At 40.8% G+C, this 6,851-nt stretch overlaps 1 long non-coding RNA gene across 1 annotated transcript; it reads right to left on the bottom strand.

The window, feature by feature from the left end:
* Positions 1-3,972: 3,972 nt before the first annotated feature.
* Positions 3,973-4,482, bottom strand: LOC117820243. Its single transcript, XR_004632728.1, has 2 exons — positions 4,409-4,482; positions 3,973-4,296 (listed from the first exon to the last, which is right to left on the bottom strand). It is a non-coding gene; the product is annotated as an uncharacterized LOC117820243 (long non-coding RNA).
* Between the last annotated feature and the right edge of the window lie 2,369 nt (positions 4,483-6,851).

Here is a 6,851-nt window from a genome sequence, read left to right as displayed (position 1 = left end):
CTCGTGATTCTTTCTTCGCTTTTTCCACGAGTGTAACAGATACAGTGGCGTACTTTGCTTTTATTAGTTGAAAAAGTTAAAGTGGGTGTCAAAATGATGCGGTCGCTATCCGTGGTGCTGAACTACTTTAAATTTGTGTTGTTTTATTATTTTTTTATTACAAGAAAATGCAGTGTTGCAAGATTTACAGTCTATGGTTGCAAGGAGTTTCTCAATAGTTGATATGGCATGGCTCCTTTTTGTGACTGCCATTTGTGCGTAACGCTGTGCCAGTTTGCACCTGCTTTTCAAACGTGCTAAATATAGATGCAAAAACAGCGCTCGCTATCTGCTTCAGGTTTGATAAATCACATTGCGTGTGCTAAATGATTACATTTGCATCTCCTCCTCTCAGTATTTTGCGCGTTCTGATAATCTGCATTTATTCTGCATATTCATGAAGGCAAACACGCTAAATGGATAGCGAGTGCTATTTTGCTCATTTGACAGATGCAATCCTCGGTGCTCCCTGTTATTATGTCAGCTTTGCGTGCGCTATCAAGTTTGCACATATTTTTATTCACGCAAACCTTTAGTAGATCGGGCCCTTAGTGATGTCCAGACATACTCTCTCTCTCTCTCACACACACACACACACACACTGCTCTTAACACATATTTAAGTACTAAAGTTGTAGTGTTGCTCTTTAGGAAACAAACATTATCTGAACGTGAAGTTTTCACAGAGACAGAATCAGCGGGCGATCAGATTCTGTTTTCTTCTGTTCCTTTGTTTGCTTCCAGCGCTTTGTTGTGTTGTGAGTGTGTAGCTGCGTTGTCGTTGTGTGTAGTGTGTCACTGTGTTCTTGTGTTGTTGTTAGGTGTGTTTATTGTGCTACAGAGTGAGACTAACATACCCGGGTATCTTTAGGTCATCGGCTCCACTGACCTTGACAGAGACGATCATACTAAGAAGCCCCAAATCAACCCAGAACAACTGAGCGCGCTCACATTAAATGGGCGAAGTTAGCAATATGACCAATCACAGACATGAAGAGTCTGTCGTCAGCTGATCGTGATCGCAACTGTGTGTGTTTTGTTTATTGTTTAGACTTCAATTCAAGAATTGTTATGTGTGTATTGTTCTGTATGTGTGTGTGTGTGTGTGTGTGTGTGTTGTTCTGTGTGATCTCTGCAGGAGGAAGCTGTTGTTTGTCTCCATCCTGCTCTCCCTCTCTCCTCAGTCTCTCTTTGTTCCGTCTTAATCCCACCTTCTTTCTCTCTCTTTGTTTTCCTCTATGTTATTGCTGTCCTCTCTTGTGTCTCTCTCCCTCTCCTCCTTTGTCTTTGTTTTTATTCTTCTCCTTACAAAATGTAATCTCTCCCTCCCTCACATCCTTTTGTTCGGTTTCATGTCCTCTCTTCCTCCTCCTCCTCCACTGTCTGTGTTTCTCTCTTCTTCCATTAACTCCTTCATCCTCTCCAAGTTCTTCGTCTTCTACCTTCTTTCCTTCTCTCCTCCTTGTTCTCCTTTACATTCTTTATTTTCTCCTCATTATTCTCCTTTTTCTTCATCTCCTTTTTTTTCTTCCTCTCCTTCTTCTAATTCTCACCTTTTCTTCTTTCCATCCTTGTTATCTTAATTTCTCCCTGTCCTCTCCTTCTCCTCTGTTATATCCATCTTCTTCTGTTTAACTTTTTTCTCCTCTTCTTCTTTTTCACATCCGCCCTCTCCATTTATTGAGCTTCCTTGTCTGGTTCTTTTCGCTCTTCCTCCCCCTCTTTTTCTTCCTCTTCTTCTATTTCACATAGCTTTTCTTCATTTCATCTAACTTTGTCTTCTTCTTCATTTTCTTCTTTCCCCTCTCTTTCAACATCCCTGTATCATTTTTCATATTTTTATATTCTTTCTCCTCTTCTCATATTCCTCTTCTCTTCTTTCTCCATCCTTTCTTAAAGCAGTTTTCCGTCATCATCTTGCACTTCCCACCTCTCTCTCACTCTGTCCCTCCCTCTTTTTTCCTTCCATCTGTCCATTATTCTCCTTCATCCTCCCCTTTCCTCCTGCTCTTCCTCCCCTTGTTTGCCATCTTCCTTCTTATCTTGCTCCTCTTCTCTTTCATTCCTCTCCTTCTCCTCCCACCCATCTGTCTCCTCTCCTCCCTTTTCTCACCTCTTTACATCTTTTCATTTATCCTCCTCTTCTTCCTCTCCTCTCAGGTTTCCTCTTCTTCCTCCTGAAGCGTGTGTTTGTTTGTGTGTGTGTGTGTATGTGTGATGTTGAGGCATGTCTGTTTGTTTAGCATTCCTCTAACATTTCACATACCGACAGTTTGGGGAGTTAGATTAAAAGGACAAGTTGGTACCAAACAGACGGTTTTACCTGTCTGTCTGTCTGTGTGTGTGTGTGTGTGTGTGTGTGTGTGTGTGTGTGTGTGTGTGTGTGTGTGCGCGCGTTTGTGTGTGTGTGTGTGTGTGTGTGTGTGTGTGTGTGTGTGTAAAACAGAGACAGATCTATAGTGAATAGAGTGAGTCATGCCTGCCCTCTTTCTCTACCCTCTGGCATTCCTGTGCAAGCTTCAGGCCAACAGTTAACTTATCCATCTGTGTGTGTCCATGTTTTTGTGTGTCTGTGTTTGTATGTGTGTGTGTGTGTGTGTCTGTGTGTGTGATTAGAATTTTTTTAGTTTTTCTTCTTAGTTTGGTTCCAAGATGAAGGACGCACACTCATTCACTGTTTTCACACGTAATGAGCAGTGAACAGGTGATAATGCAAATTGAAGTCCTGACAGGGTGAGCAGGACCACTCCACTAAACCACCTGATCACTATACATTATTTCAACTTACTATCATTTACTACCACTCTGAAGACCAGCATTAGACCACAGTAAAGTTTCACAGTGTCAACAGGTAGAGGGGGAATGAGATGGACTACTTTATGTGGATTGATTTGATGTGACGTGATCAGGTTGTCTGTGCTTTTGCTGTAGGAAATTAATTGCTGTTGTTATTTGGTTTTGACCAATCAGACTCAAGTGTTTAAAACAACTGAGTAATGATGCAATTAAATGTGAAAAGTATAAAAAATGTTAATACTTCTTTCTCCAGCCTATCTCCACAGACTAAAGCCTGATTTATACTTCTGCGTTGTTTCAACGGTAAAGCCTATGCTGTAGGTACGCGTAGCTCCCGTACCTACGCAGAGGCCTACCTACGTAGCCGACGCGCACCTCCTCCAAAATGTAACTACGCATCGACTACGCAAGCCCCGTGATTGGCAGCATTGTGTTTCCCGCATTCACAGCACTTCAGGGATCCCGGACATCGGCCACGCATCGGCCGTGTATTTCGTCTCCTCCAATGTGTTTTCTCTTTTCTTATTTGCAATCACTGCTGTGTGATAAACAGCAACATTTATCAGCTCTAAATTAACATAATATGCTTGGAATCACTGTGAAAAAGTAAACAGAAAATGTAGCTGGGGCCTGAAACAGATGACCGACAATTAGAGAGACCACACTGCCCTCAAGAGTTTTGGGGGAGTATTGCTGCGCATCAGGGAAACATCGATGTAGAAGTATGTAGAGTTCACAAACGCATCGACCACTGCTGCGTAGGGTCAACACAGGAGTATAAACCAGCCTTTACATTTCCAATATTTCCACAGGCAACAAGAGATGAAATTACAAATGCGGTCTTAAAAGGAAAGAAAAGGCAGTACCTAACTGCTCCAGTGGGAAAAATTTTCCTCTCAGCTATAGCTTTGTGTCAATCCTAGTGAAATGTCAGTGCATTTGCTGATCCATTAACACTGAGTGTTATAAGTGGGACAAAGGTCTTGGAAAGACAACATGGTTTTGCCTCCCTCGTTTCCTTATGTCATGAAACTGCTTCACCTCAGCCTGGCCCAAAATTCAAGACATAGATGGCACCAAGCTCTCTTTCATGCATTCTCTCCCTTCTTACACACAAAAACACACATAAACGCTCAACTAAAGAGTAAGTTGTTTTATATTTATCTTAAAATAAACAGTACTTAACATAACAACATAACAATCGTTCCTGGAGAATATAGTACAGATTGTCCAGTGTTCATTACCCACACGGCATACTGTAGAATTCAGCCATGCATAAAGCCTGGTTTATACTGCTGCGTTGACAGATGTATGGCCGATGTATGGCCGATTTCAGAAGTGTTGTAAATGCAGGAAATACAATGCCGTTGAGCAGACCAACCACAGGGCTTGCACCATAGAATAACAGAAGTGTTGGCCTGAGCCCCACCTGTAACACACCTGCCTGCAGGACCACCTGGCTCTTAAAGGGAGAGAGCAGACACAACGATGGTTTGATTAATCTTAGGCCAAAAACAAACCTTTGAGTAAACTGGAGCCTTGTTGCGTCCATTTGCGCTGCTTAACGAACTCACCGTAGTTCACTTTGTGCTTTCGATCATTAAACTGAGCACTTAAAGTCTACGGCTCAGTTAAAAACATGTGATCCTCCTGTCCTGTTGATTTTCCACGCTGCAGTGTTGCTTATGTGAGCAGTGTGAATGCTCTGACCTGTTAACACGCATCCTACACCGAAAACCATGAAGTTCAGTGACCTACACACTGCTCAGGTCTGCAGTGTGTGACATCAGTCACACCCTGCCACGATATTCACAGATGTGGCTCTGACCAGTCTGAGTGTGTTTCCTCCCCACAGTCTGCCTCAGCTCTGTAACACTTCTGTAATATGTATGTGATAGTGTCTCAGAGCGTCTCTCATTTAAATATCAAATATTAAAATGAAGAGAGTGAGATGTAAACAGCTGCGGTCCATCACTCCTGGAGGTTTTGCTGGGAGTAGATTACATTATTAAAGCACCGAATCCAGATTATTCTTCCTGTGTTTCAGCGTCTCTCCTCTAATGATCACCAGCAGCAGCGGCAGTCACAGAGTAAATCTTCATAATGAGCTGCTTTGTTGATTTGCTGTTTGCTGTTTGTTTGTTCGCTCCCCGGGGCTCGCTCTCTTTCTATTTATTCTGACGCTGAGGAGAATAAGAGCAGAGAGAGGAGGAAATGAGCTTTATTATGGAGGGTTATTAATATCTTTATTCTGTGTGTCAGACATGGGTGGTAACTGACACGCAGCCAACAACACTTAATCTGAAAATGTTATATGAAAATTTAAAACTCACTGTTCTTGCATCGCCCTCTGTCACACAAGAGGAAATGTGCAGGGAATTAAAAAGTACTGAGATTTATTAGTGATAAAATAATGTAAATCTAACATTAAAACAAATAGCTCACTGTCAAATGTACTAAATGTGATTCATTTATAAAATTCAGACAGAAAAATCAGACTGTTTGAGTATCTTTGTCTATTTCATATACCCTTATTTTTACTCACTGCTTTGGTCTCAACCTTTTATTTTTGAAGAGTCTTGTTTTAAAGGTCACATCTTTATTTCCCAGTGTCACTTTAATTTCATTTTAGGGCTGAGATTCAAATCTGCATCAATCTGCATTTCGGCATCAAAGTTCATCAATCAGGCTCGTGATTGGATATTTTCTTTTACGTTGAAAGCCATTTAAAAATGAACAGATTTGAAAATCTATTAAGAATAAAACCGTGGTGGTTGTTTGTATTCTGGTGATAAATATCTCAGATATTCAAGTTTAGGGGTTATTTTAATAATACTATTAACTTATATTCAGTTGAAAAGGTTGTAAGTAGCTTTTAAATTCTGTCAACTAATAAAATACCAGCTCGAACTTTGTTAAAAATGTGTCATTTTGATGAAAGAGATTTTTAGTTTGATGACCCTTGTGGTTTCATTCAGATATTACAGCTGAATTTTAAACACTTCTAAAAGTAAAAATAGTAATTGTTGATCTGTTATGGCACGTCCACACCGGACGTGAACGATTGCGCTATTTGCACAAATACAAACACAAGAATGTTTTGTGTTCCCTCGCACTATTAGCTCTAATTACTTGCTCAATTAACGCATCAACATTGCGAGTACACGAGTGCCCAAGACGCACATTTTTCACAATTGGGCTGAATTTTTTCATACCGCGGCAATTTCTAAGATATTAAGATTCTGAGTTTTCCATTATGAGAGGCACAGCTGACTTGATTGACAGGCTCCCACTGACGATCAGCTTCAAAACAGCGCTTCAGAAACAGATGGGTGGCGTCCCGGATACTAACGCCCCATTAGTGGTGAGTCTCAGTTTCGCTAAAAACAATTAGTCACACAAAGGCTTCACTCTGGCTTAATTCAGCAGTATGAACCTGAAACAGAAACAGATGTTCTTGTTATGTTCTTAATTAACGAGTCTTAAGTTTGCTGAGATAACAACATTATGATGCAGATTACTCAAAAGTCAAAAGTCAAGCTTTATCAGGTCTGTCCTCAAGAGGAGAAGAAAACTACTTTTACAATGTTTGTTTGTAAAATGGAGGTCTAGGAAAGAGGAGTGTAGTCAAAAATGTTTTTTTGTACGTCTGACCTTCACAGAATGTTAATTTTTTTTTCTCAGCATTCTAGAACAACTGTTGTTGCTCGACATACAGACTGTTTCTCCTGCTGACACCTGATTTGTCAATACTACTCAGACTACTGCCAGAAACCAGAACCCTTCTGATACTCAAACACAGTATAATTTATGTACTGTGATGTATAATTTTCTGTAGTCTATGCGTGTACCCAGATGTGAGGTGGTGCTGAGTGAGAACACCTGTACAGGATGAAGTAAACAGAGCGAGATTTGAGAGTCACGATCATCTCTCTGTGCAGAAATCAGCTCTCTTCTGCCCTCAGTTTGAAACATCATAAAAACATCAGTTTCATGTTTCTCAAACTTTGTTCGTTT

This window comes from Notolabrus celidotus, chromosome 1, assembly GCF_009762535.1.
Source record: "Notolabrus celidotus isolate fNotCel1 chromosome 1, fNotCel1.pri, whole genome shotgun sequence".
NCBI lineage: Eukaryota > Metazoa > Chordata > Actinopteri > Labriformes > Labridae > Notolabrus > Notolabrus celidotus.
This window is presented reverse-complemented; position numbering and strand designations above follow the sequence as displayed.